The 11,442-nt window shown below is 47.3% G+C and overlaps 1 long non-coding RNA gene across 1 annotated transcript; it reads right to left on the bottom strand.

The window, feature by feature from the left end:
- Positions 1-1,597: 1,597 nt before the first annotated feature.
- Positions 1,598-11,115, bottom strand: LOC124021748. The gene is made up of 3 exons (XR_006836305.1): positions 11,087-11,115; positions 1,931-2,012; positions 1,598-1,805 (listed from the first exon to the last, which is right to left on the bottom strand). It is a non-coding gene; the product is annotated as an uncharacterized LOC124021748 (long non-coding RNA).
- Positions 11,116-11,442: the final 327 nt, after the last annotated feature.

The following is an 11,442-nucleotide window of genomic DNA, read 5'->3' as shown; positions in this document are numbered from 1 at the left end:
CCAGGGACCTCTACAGTAGGGGGTATGACTGGAGAAGATGGCTCCAGGTATCCCAACAGTAGGGGGTAGGACTGTGGAGAAGATGGCTCCAGGGACCTCTACAGTAGGGGGTAGGACTGTGGAGAAGATGGCTCCAGGGACCTCTACAGTAGGGGGTAGGACTGTGGAGAAGATGGCTCCAGGGACCTCTACAGTAGGGAGTAGGACTGTGGAGAAGATGGCTCCAGGTACCTCTACAGTAGGGAGTAGGACTGTGGAGAAGATGGCTCCAGGTACCTCTACAGTAGGGGGTAGGACTGTGGAGAAGATGGCTCCAGGTACCTCTACAGTAGGGAGTAGGACTGTGGAGAAGATGGCTCCAGGTACCTCTACAGTAGGGAGTAGGACTGTGGAGAAGATGGCTCCAGGTCCCTCTACAGTAGGGGGTAGGACTGTGGAGAAGATGGCTCCAGGTCCCTCTACAGTAGGGGGTAGGACTGTGGAGAAGATGGCTCGAGGTATCTCAACAGTAGGGAGTAGGACTGTGGAGAAGATGGCTCCAGGTACCTCTACAGTAGGGAGTAGGACTGTGGAGAAGATGGCTCCAGGTACCTCTACAGTAGGGGGTAGGACTGTGGAGAAGATGGCTCCAGGTACCTCTACAGTAGGGGGTAGGACTGTGGAGAAGATGGCTCCAGGTCCCTCTACAGTAGGGGAAAGGACTGTGGAGAAGATGGCTCCAGGTACCTCTACAGTAGGGAGTAGGACTGTGGAGAAGATGGCTCCAGGTACCTCTACAGTAGGGAGTATGACTGTGGAGAAGATGGCTCCAGGGACCTCTACAGTAGGGAGTAGGACTGTGGAGAAGATGGCTCCAGGGACCTCTACAGTAGGGGGTATGACTGGAGAAGATGGCTCCAGGGACCTCTACAGTAGGGAGTAGGACTGGAGAAGATGGCTCCAGGTACCTCTACAGTAGGGGGTATGACTGGAGAAGATGGCTCCAGGTACCTCTACAGTAGGGGGTAGGACTGTGGAGAAGATGGCTCCTGGTACCTCTACAGTAGGGGGTAGGACTGTGGAGAAGATGGCTCCTGGTACCTCTACAGTAGGGGGTAGGACTGTGGAGAAGATGGCTCCTGGTACCTCTACAGTAGGGGGTAGGACTGTGGAGAAGATGGCTCCTGGTACCTCTACAGTAGGTATGCTTTAGTATGTCCCTTCGGAAGTCATCCTATAAATATAGTTCTGGTATAATGACATCCTGTGACCTCTGATCCCATGGTGCTTCCCTCTTCTCTCTGATTGGATGTTGAAGTTTGTGTGTCTGATGAACTAATAACAGAAGCCTGCATAGTCGGTCCCATAGAGCAGGCAGGAGGACCGGGAGACGGACAGACTGACAGCTGCTTGGAGTAAAAAAAAAAAAAGTAGTATCTTATGTCCCAAACAGCACCCTAATCCCTATGTAGTGCCCTACTTTAGACTAGAGCCCTATGGGACCCTATTCCCTATGTAGTGCCCTACTTTAGACTAGAGCCCTATGGGACCCTATTCCCTATGTAGTGCCCTACTTTAGACTAGAGCCCTATGGGACCCTATTCCATATGTAGTGCCCTACTTTAGACTAGAGCCCTATGGGACCCTATTCCCTATGTAGTGCACTACTTTAGACTGGAGCCCTATGGGACCCTGGTCTAAAGTAGTGCCCTACATAGGGAATAGTGTGTAGTAGTACATGCAGTCCAATGTGGTTGTTCCTCGTGTCTCTCTACAGTAAACGTAGCCGTCCACCGGTCTTAAATCTTCATGCCCAGCTTGGCTTTCTGTGGAAAAACGATACGTTAAATGTTCAGACGTTCTTCAGGCTTTAAACGGTGATAAAGACTCAATCAAGTAAAAGTCCATGTGTATATAGTGGCCGATTAGAATTGTGATGTTGATCACTTACGATTCCCGAAGCATGCTTGGGTTTGACACTGTAGGTAGCCTTCTCCTTGGCTTGTCTGAAGCACTCCTCTGCCTTCTTCAGTCTGTATCGCAGAAACACAACATTACACAGCAGTCAGCTACCATATACATCTGGGTCATAGTGAAAACCCACTGTCCTGATACCAGCTCCATCATCTAGCCAACCTTCCACCACCTTCATACAACGTTTGGGGCACCATGGACAGAACATCCAAATAAACAGTATAATCCCACTTAAAAAAGATCCTGCAGGCCGACACACAGGCCCTCTACATTTGCCTTTCAGCCATGGCGAGCCGACACACGGGCCTTCCAGCCATGGCGAGCCGACACACGGGCCTTCCAGCCATGGCGAGCCGACACACGGGCCTTCCAGCCATGGCGAGCCGACACACGGGCCTTCCAGCCATGGCGAGCCGACACACGGGCCTTCCAGCCATGGCGAGCCGACACACGGGCCTTCCAGCCATGGCGAGCCGACACAGATCCTTCTACACAGGCCTATGTATTCAAGGTCATTAGCCACTGGCCCTGTGTGCTCCTTGATAATGATTGGTTTAACAGGATCAGGAAAGGAACTCCATTCCCATCAGGAACAGGGGCTCCCCATTTCAGAGGTGGAGCGGTCGGGACAAACTGTCAAACTGTTCCCATCAGGAACAGGGGCTCCCCATTACAGAGGTGGAGCAGTAGGGACAAACTGTCCCATCAGGAACAGGGGCTCCCCATTACAGAGGTGGAGCGGTCGGGACAAACTGTCAAACTGTTCCCATCAGGAACAGGGGCTCCCCATTACAGAGGTGGAGCGGTCGGGACAAACTGTCAAACTGTTCCCATCAGGAACAGGGGCTCCCCATTACAGAGGTGGAGCGGTCGGGACAAACTGTCCCATCAGGAAGTCAGGAGTCAACCCCACAGAGTCAACCCCACAGAGTCAACCCCACAGAGTCAACCCCACAGAGTCAACCCCACAGAGTCAACCCCACAGAGTCAACCCCACAGAGTCAACCCCACAGAGTCAACCCCACAGAGTCAACCCCACAGAGTCAACCCCACAGAGTCATATTCTCAGTCTTCAGTCAAACTGACAACAGGATATCATGAAACTGAACTACTCCTCCAGTGAGAGGGGCAGTGAGAGAGAGAGGGGCAGTGAGAGAGAGAGGGGCAGTGAGAGAGAGAGGGGCAGTGAGAGAGAGAGGGGCAGTGAGAGAGAGAGGGGCAGTGAGAGAGAGAGGGGCAGTGAGAGAGAGAGGGGCAGTGAGAGAGAGAGGGGCAGTGAGAGAGAGAGGGGCAGTGAGAGAGAGAGGGGCAGTGAGAGAGAGAGGGGCAGTGAGAGAGAGAGGGGCAGTGAGAGAGAGAGGGGCAGTGAGAGAGAGAGGGGCAGTGAGAGAGAGAGGGGCAGTGAGAGAGAGAGGGGCAGTGAGAGAGAGAGGGGCAGTGAGAGAGAGAGGGGCAGTGAGAGAGAGAGGGGCAGTGAGAGAGAGAGGGGCAGTGAGAGAGAGAGGCGCAGTGAGAGAGAGAGGCGCAGTGAGAGAGAGAGGCGCAGTGAGAGAGAGAGGCGCAGTGGAGAGAGAGAGGCGCAGTGAGAGAGAGAGGCGCAGTGAGAGAGAGAGGCGCAGTGAGAGAGAGAGGGGCAGTGAGAGAGAGAGGGGCAGTGAGAGAGAGGGGCAGTGAGAGAGAGAGAGGGGCAGTGAGAGAGAGAGAGGGGCAGTGAGAGAGAGAGGGGCAGTGAGAGAGAGAGGGGCAGTGAGAGAGAGAGGGGCAGTGAGAGAGAGAGAGAGGGGCAGTGTGAGAGAGAGAGAGAGGGGCAGTGAGAGAGAGAGGCAGTGAGAGAGAGAGAGAGGGGCAGTGAGAGAGAGAGAGAGGGGCAGTGAGAGAGAGAGAGAGAGGGGCAGTGAGGGAGAGAGGAGCTGTGAGAGAGAGAGGGGCAGTGAGAGAGAGAGAGAGGGGCAGTGAGAGAGAGAGAGAGGGGCAGTGAGGGAGAGAGAGAGGGGCAGTGAGAGAGAGAGAGAGTAAGAGAGAGGCAGTAAGAGAGAGGCAGTAAGAGCACAAAGAGAGAGGCAGTAAGAGAGAGGCAGTAAGAGAGAGGCAGTAAGAGCACAAAGAGAGAGGCAGTAAGAGAGAGAGAGGAGAGAGAGAGCAGCAGCAGCAGTAAGGAGAGAGTGAGAGAAAGAGTATCCTCTTCATGACAGATTTTAATTGTAGCCAGATGTTAAATCTCTGTGGTCGGAAGTTCTTAACTGACAGCCTGACACCCTCTCTACCCAGCACCTGTCCACAAGCCCCACGCTTCCCTTCACTACGACTGGAGGAGGATGACTATCCTGCCACCAAAACAGAGGAGAGGAAGGGGTGAGGAGGGAAGGAGAGAGGAGGGAAGGAAAGAGGAGGTGAGGGGAAGGGGAGAGGAGGATGACTATCCTGCCTTCAAAACAGAGGAGGGAAGGAGAGAGGAGGGAAGGAAAGAGGAGGGAAGGAAAGAGGAGGGAAGGAAAGAGGAGGTGAGGGGAAGGGGAGAGGAGGATGACTATCCTGCCTTCAAAACAGAGGAGGGAAGGAGAGAGGAGGGGCGGGGAAGGAGAGAGGAGGGAAGGGGTGTGGAGAGGAGGGGGGCAGAGGGGGAGAGGGAAGGAGAGAGGAAGATCACTATCCTGCCACCAAAACAGACATATTCATATACCTCCCTAACCTAGACATGTCATTCTGTCCCCTGGGAGAAACCTTCCTAACCTAGACATGTCATTCTGTCCCCTGGGAGAAACCTTCCTAACCTAGACATGTCATTCTGTCCCCTGGGAGAAACCTTCCTAACCTAGACATGTCATTCTGTCCCCTGGGAGAAACCTTCCTAACCTAGACATGTCATTCTGTCCCCTGGGAGAAACCTTCCTAACCTAGACATGTCATTCTGTCCCCTGGGAGAAACCTTCCTAACCTAGACATGTCATTCTGTCCCCTGGGAGAAACCTTCCTAACCTAGACATGTCATTCTGTCCCCTGGGAGAAACCTTCCTAACCTAGACATGTCATTCTGTCCCCTGGGAGAAACCTTCCTAACCTAGACATGTCATTCTGTCCCCTGGGAGAAACCTTCCTAACCTAGACATGTCATTCTGTCCCCTGGGAGAAACCTTCCTAACCTAGACATGTCATTCTGTCCCCTGGGAGAAACCTTCCTAACCTAGACATGTCATTCTGTCCCCTGGGAGAAACCTTCCTAACCTAGACATGTCATTCTGTCCCCTGGGAGAAACCTTCCTAACCTAGACATGTCATTCTGTCCCCTGGGAGAAACCTTCCTAACCTAGACATGTCATTCTGTCCCCTGGGAGAAACCTTCCTAACCTAGACATGTCATTCTGTCCCCTGGGAGAAACCTTCCTAACCTAGACATGTCATTCTGTCCCCTGGGAGAAACCTTCCTAACCTAGACATGTCATTCTGTCCCCTGGGAGAAACCTTCCTAACCTAGACATGTCATTCTGTCCCCTGGGAGAAACCTTCCTAACCTAGACATGTCATTCTGTCCCCTGGGAGAAACCTTCCTAACCTAGACATGTCATTCTGTCCCCTGGGAGAAACCTTCCTAACCTAGACATGTCATTCTGTCCCCTGGGAGAAACCTTCCTAACCTAGACATGTCATTCTGTCCCCTGGGAGAAACCTTCCTAACCTAGACATGTCATTCTGTCCCCTGGGAGAAACCTTCCTAACCTAGACATGTCATTCTGTCCCCTGGGAGAAACCTCCCTAACCTAGACATGTCATTCTGTCCCCTGGGAGAAACCTCCCTAACCTAGACATGTCATTCTGTCCCCTGGGAGAAACCTTCCTAACCTAGACATGTCATTCTGTCCCCTGGGAGAAACCTTCCTAACCTAGACATGTCATTCTGTCCCCTGGGAGAAACCTCCCTAACCTAGACATGTCATTCTGTCCCCTGGGAGAAACCTCCCTAACCTAGACATGTCATTCTGTCCCCTGGGAGAAACCTTCCTAACCTAGACATGTCATTCTGTCCCCTGGGAGAAACCTCCCTAACCTAGACATGTCATTCTGTCCCCTGGGAGAAACCTTCCTAACCTAGACATGTCATTCTGTCCCCTGGGAGAAACCTTCCTAACCTAGACATGTCATTCTGTCCCCTGGGAGAAACCTTCCTAACCTAGACATGTCATTCTGTCCCCTGGGAGAAACCTTCCTAACCTAGACATGTCATTCTGGATCCGGTCTAGTTAGACGTCGGCAAAGATCTGTCTGGATCCGGTCTAGTTCGACGTCGGCAAAGATCTGTCTGGATCCGGTCTAGTTAGACGTCGTGTTACCTATTAGAGTGCAGAACAGGGGTCAGAAGTGTTACCTATTAGAGTGCAGTACAGGGGTCAGAAGTGTTACCTATTAGAGTGCAGTACAGGGGTCAGAAGTGTTACCTATTAGAATGCAGTACAGGGGTCAGAAGTGTTACCTATTAGAGTGCAGTACAGGGGTCAGAAGTGTTACCTATCAGAATGCAGTACAGGGGTCAGAAGTGTTACCTATCAGACTGCAGAATAGGGGTCGAAAGTGCCCTCTGTAATTGTGGGAAAACAAACTGTTAATTTGCCTGAACAAACCTTGCAACCCAACGGGAACAAGATGATGATGTGACTCCTGATGTTTTCTTTACAAACCACTTCCCTCCTCTCCTCCAGGTTAAGGCCCTGAAACCATGACCGACATCTGTACGTCTCTCACAGGGCACTGCGGTGTCTCACACACACACACCCTCTTGTACTGCAGAGCAGTGCAGGGACATTCTCTATGCATTCAGAGGAACCTGAAACTAGACATTATCGTACCAGATCCAGAGAGAGAAACTAGACATTATCGTACCAGATCCAGAGAGAGAAACTAGACATTATCATACCAGATCCAGAGAGAGAAACTAGACATTATCATACCAGATCCAGACAGAGACTAGACATTATCGTACCAGATCCAGACAGAGACATTATCGTACCAGATCCAGACAGAGACATTATCGTACCAGATCCAGACATTATCGTACCAGATCCAGACATTATCGTACCAGATCCAGACATTATCGTACCAGATCCAGACATTATCGTACCAGATCCAGACATTATCGTACCAGATCCAGACATTATCGTACCAGATCCAGACATTATCGTACCAGATCCAGACATTATCGTACCAGATCCAGACATTATCGTACCAGATCCAGACATTATCGTACCAGATCCAGACATTATCGTACCAGATCCAGACATTATCGTACCAGATCCAGACATTATCGTACCAGATCCAGACATTATCGTACCAGATCCAGACATTATCGTACCAGATCCAGACAGAGAGAAATGCATTATCGTACCAGATCCAGACAAACTAGACATTATAGTACCAGATCTCGACATTATCGTACCAGATTATGACATTATCATACCAGATCCAGACAGAGAAACTAGACATTATCGTACCAGATCCAGACAGAGAGAAACTAGACATTATCGAACCAGATCCAGATAGAGAGAAACTAGACATTATCGTACCAGATTATGACATTATCATACCAGATCCAGACAGAGAAACTAGACATTATCGTACCAGATCCAGACAGAGAGAAACTAGACATTATCGAACCAGATCCAGATAGAGAGAAACTAGACATTATCGTACCAGATCCAGACAGAGACTAGACATTATCGTACCAGATCCAGGCAGAGAGACTAGACATTATCGTACCAGATCCAGACATTATCGTACCAGATCCAGAAAGATAAACGAGACATTATCGTACCAGATCCAGAAAGATAAACGAGACATTATCGTACCAGATCCAGACAGAGAGAAATGCATTATCGTACCAGATCCAGACAGGGAGAAATGCATTATCGTACCAGATCCAGACAAACTAGACATTATCGTACCAGATCCTGACAGAGAGAAATGCATTATCGTACCAGATCCAGACAGAGAGGAATGCATTATCGTACCAGATCCAGACAAACTAGACATTATCGTACCAGATCCCAACATTATTGTACCAGATTATGACATTATCATACCAGATCCAGACAGAGAAACTAGACATTATTGTACCAGATCCAGGCAGAGAGACTAGACATTATCGTACCAGATCCAGAAAGAGAAACGAGACATTATCATACCAGATCCAGACATTATCGTACCAGATCCAGACAGAGAGAAACTAGACATTATCGTACCAGATCCAGACAGAGAAATCAGACATTATCGAACCAGATCCAGACAGAGAGAAACTAGACATTATCGTACCAGATCCAGACATTATCGTACCAGATCCAGAAAGATAAACGAGACATTATCGTACCAGATCCAAAAAGATAAACGAGACATTATCGTACCAGATCCAGAAAGATAAACAAGACATTATCGTACCAGATCCAGAAAGAGAAACGAGACATTATCGTACCAGATCCAGACAGAGAACCTAGACATTATCGTACCAGATCCAGAAAGAGAAACAAGACATTATCGTACCAGAACGAGACAGAGAAACTAGACCAGATCAAGACAGAAACTAGACATTATCATACCAGATCCAGACCGAGAGAACCTAGCCATTATCGTACCAGATCCAGACAGAGAGAAACTAGACATTATCGTATCAGCTCCAGAGAGAGAAACTAGACATTATCGTACCAGCTCCAGACAGAGAACCCTAGACATTATCGTACCAGCTCCAGACAGAGAACCCTAGACATTATCGTACCAGCTCCAGACAGAGAACCCTAGACATTATCGTACCAGATCCAGACAGAGAAACCTAGACATTATCGTACCAGCTCCAGACAGAGAGAGAAACTAGACATTATCGTACCAGATCCAGACAGAGAGAGGCAAGATGTGTGTTGATGTGTGTGATCCCTGGTCCTTTAGTGGTTTGGGGTTTGTAATGTATAACAAACAGTAACCCTCACCTCTTCCCCAGGTTCAGGGGCTCATTTCTACCCTGTTGACTGTATTATCAGGAAACCTCATCGACCAACGGGAAGCTAACCGGACCAGCCTAGGCTGTGGTCCCAAACGGCACCCTACTCCCTAAGGACACTTGGTCAAAAGTAGTGCACAATATAGGGAATAGGGTGCCATTTGGGACAAATCCTTAGCAGTCTTTTTAATATTGGGGATGAATACATATTCACTGATGTGGTTCAGTGACAGGTTTGCCTGCGTTTTGAATGGGTTTTAATGGAGACAGATATGATCTGATATTAAACATATGGGGAACGTTATGAGAGATCACGATTCAACCATGGGGGTAACAGTGATGGAATACTAATGGAATAGGACACACACACCAAGACCACCGCAAAAGTAGTACTGTCTCTGTTAGACCACTGACTAATATAAAACAATACCTCCTGTCTGTTAGACCACTGACTAATATAAAACAATTCCTCCTGTCTGTTAGACCACTGACTAATATAAAACAATACCTCCTGTCTGTTAGACCACTGACTAATATAAAACAATACCTCCTGTCTGTTAGACCACTGACTAATATAAAACAATTCCCCCTGTCTGTTAGACCACTGACTAATATAAAACAATACCTCCTGTCTGTTAGACCACTGACTAATATAAAACAATTCCTCCTGTCTGTTAGACCACTGACTAATATAAAACAATACCTCCTGTCTGTTAGACCACTGACTAATATAAAACAATTCCTCCTGTCTGTTAGACCACTGACTAATATAAAACAATACCTCCTGTCTGTTAGACCACTGACTAATATAAAACAATTCCTCCTGTCTGTTAGACCACTGACTAATATAAAACAATACCTCCTGTCTGTTAGACCACTGACTAATATAAAACAATACCTCCTGTCTGTTAGACCACTGACTAATATAAAACAATTCCTCCTGTCTGTTAGACCACTGACTAATATAAAACAATACCTCCTGTCTGTTAGACCACTGACTAATATAAAACAATACATTTAAGTCATTTAGCAGACGCTCTTATCCAGAGCGACTTACAAATTGGTGCATTCAATACCTCCTGTCTGTTAGACCACTGACTAATATAAAACAATTCCTCCTAATACTGTCTGTTAGACCACTGACTAATAAAACAATTCCTCATAATACTGTCTGTTAGACTAATATACTAATATAAAACAATTCCTCATACCTGTCTGTCAGACCACTGACTAATATAAAACAATTCCTCCTAATAATGTCTGTTAGACCTCTGCCTAATATAATACAATTCCTCCTGTCTGTTAGACCACTGACTAATAAAACACAATTCCTCCTAATAATGTCTGTTAGACCACTGACTAATATAAAACAATTCCTCCTAATACTGTCTGTTAGACCACTGACTAATATAAAACAATTCCTCCTGTCTGTTAGACCACTGACTAATATAAAACAATTCCTCCTAATACTGTCTGTTAGACCACTGACTAATATAAAACAATTCCTCCTAATAATGTCTGTTAGACTAATATACTAATATAAAACAATTCCTCATAATACTGTCCCTAAGATCGCTGGAAAAGCATGTGTGGTAACCTAAAGCTGCAATGTGTTACTTTATGGGCGACCCAAACATATTCACAAAGATGTGTATGTTATAGATCTGTCGTTCTCATTGAAAACAAGTCTAAGAAGCGGGTAGATCTGCTCCATTTCTATGCTTCATTATGATTTATTTTTGCGTCCCGACTTTCGGTTTTGTAACACCAGCTTCAAACAGCTGAAAATACATCATTTTTGTTATGAAAAATATATTTAATTCACAGCGGTTTAGATGGTACAATGATTCTGAAGACCTGAAGACCTAGCAGAGTCAAGCTGGTAGAAAGGTCAGCAGTGATGACAGAGTAGATGACTCCTATCAAGCCCCACAACGCCCCACAACGCCCCACAACGCCCCACAACGCCCTGAAGAGCATCATGTATCCAACAAGTCAATCCTGATGCATTTCTGATTCCTGGAAAGTAACCAACCGGTCTCAATTAGTTTCAGTGAGACAAAGCACAGTCTTCAATTCTAACATAGTAACCTGTACATAATAAAACTCATGATCTAATTTAAAACATCTGGTTGATAAAAACACAGGACTGGTTGGTACCTTTCCTGTAGGATCATCTTGTTCTCCTTTTTCCACAGGTCTTTAAAGTCGGAAGAGAAGTCGTGCCACACGGAGAAGAAGGTGTGGGGGGAAACCTCCTTCTCTCCCATCTTAGCCTTCACCTGGTAGAACACCGTCAACTCCAGGAACCTACAACAACAACACACTGTTATGGAACAACCAATGGAGACGGAGGAAACGAAACATAAAGATAGAATGTGTTTTACAACTGTAGGAATGTAGGAATAAATACTTTACACCGTTTCATGTTTCATATGAGGTATTCATTAAATAGGGTTTCCCAAAATATAGAGCTTTACTAGCTAAACACTACTTTATTCCAAACTGTCAAAATA

This window comes from Oncorhynchus gorbuscha, unplaced genomic scaffold, assembly GCF_021184085.1.
Source record: "Oncorhynchus gorbuscha isolate QuinsamMale2020 ecotype Even-year unplaced genomic scaffold, OgorEven_v1.0 Un_scaffold_1202, whole genome shotgun sequence".
Lineage (NCBI taxonomy): Eukaryota > Metazoa > Chordata > Actinopteri > Salmoniformes > Salmonidae > Oncorhynchus > Oncorhynchus gorbuscha.
The sequence above is the reverse complement of the archived record's forward strand: the minus strand, read 5'-3'. Positions and strand labels throughout refer to the sequence as shown.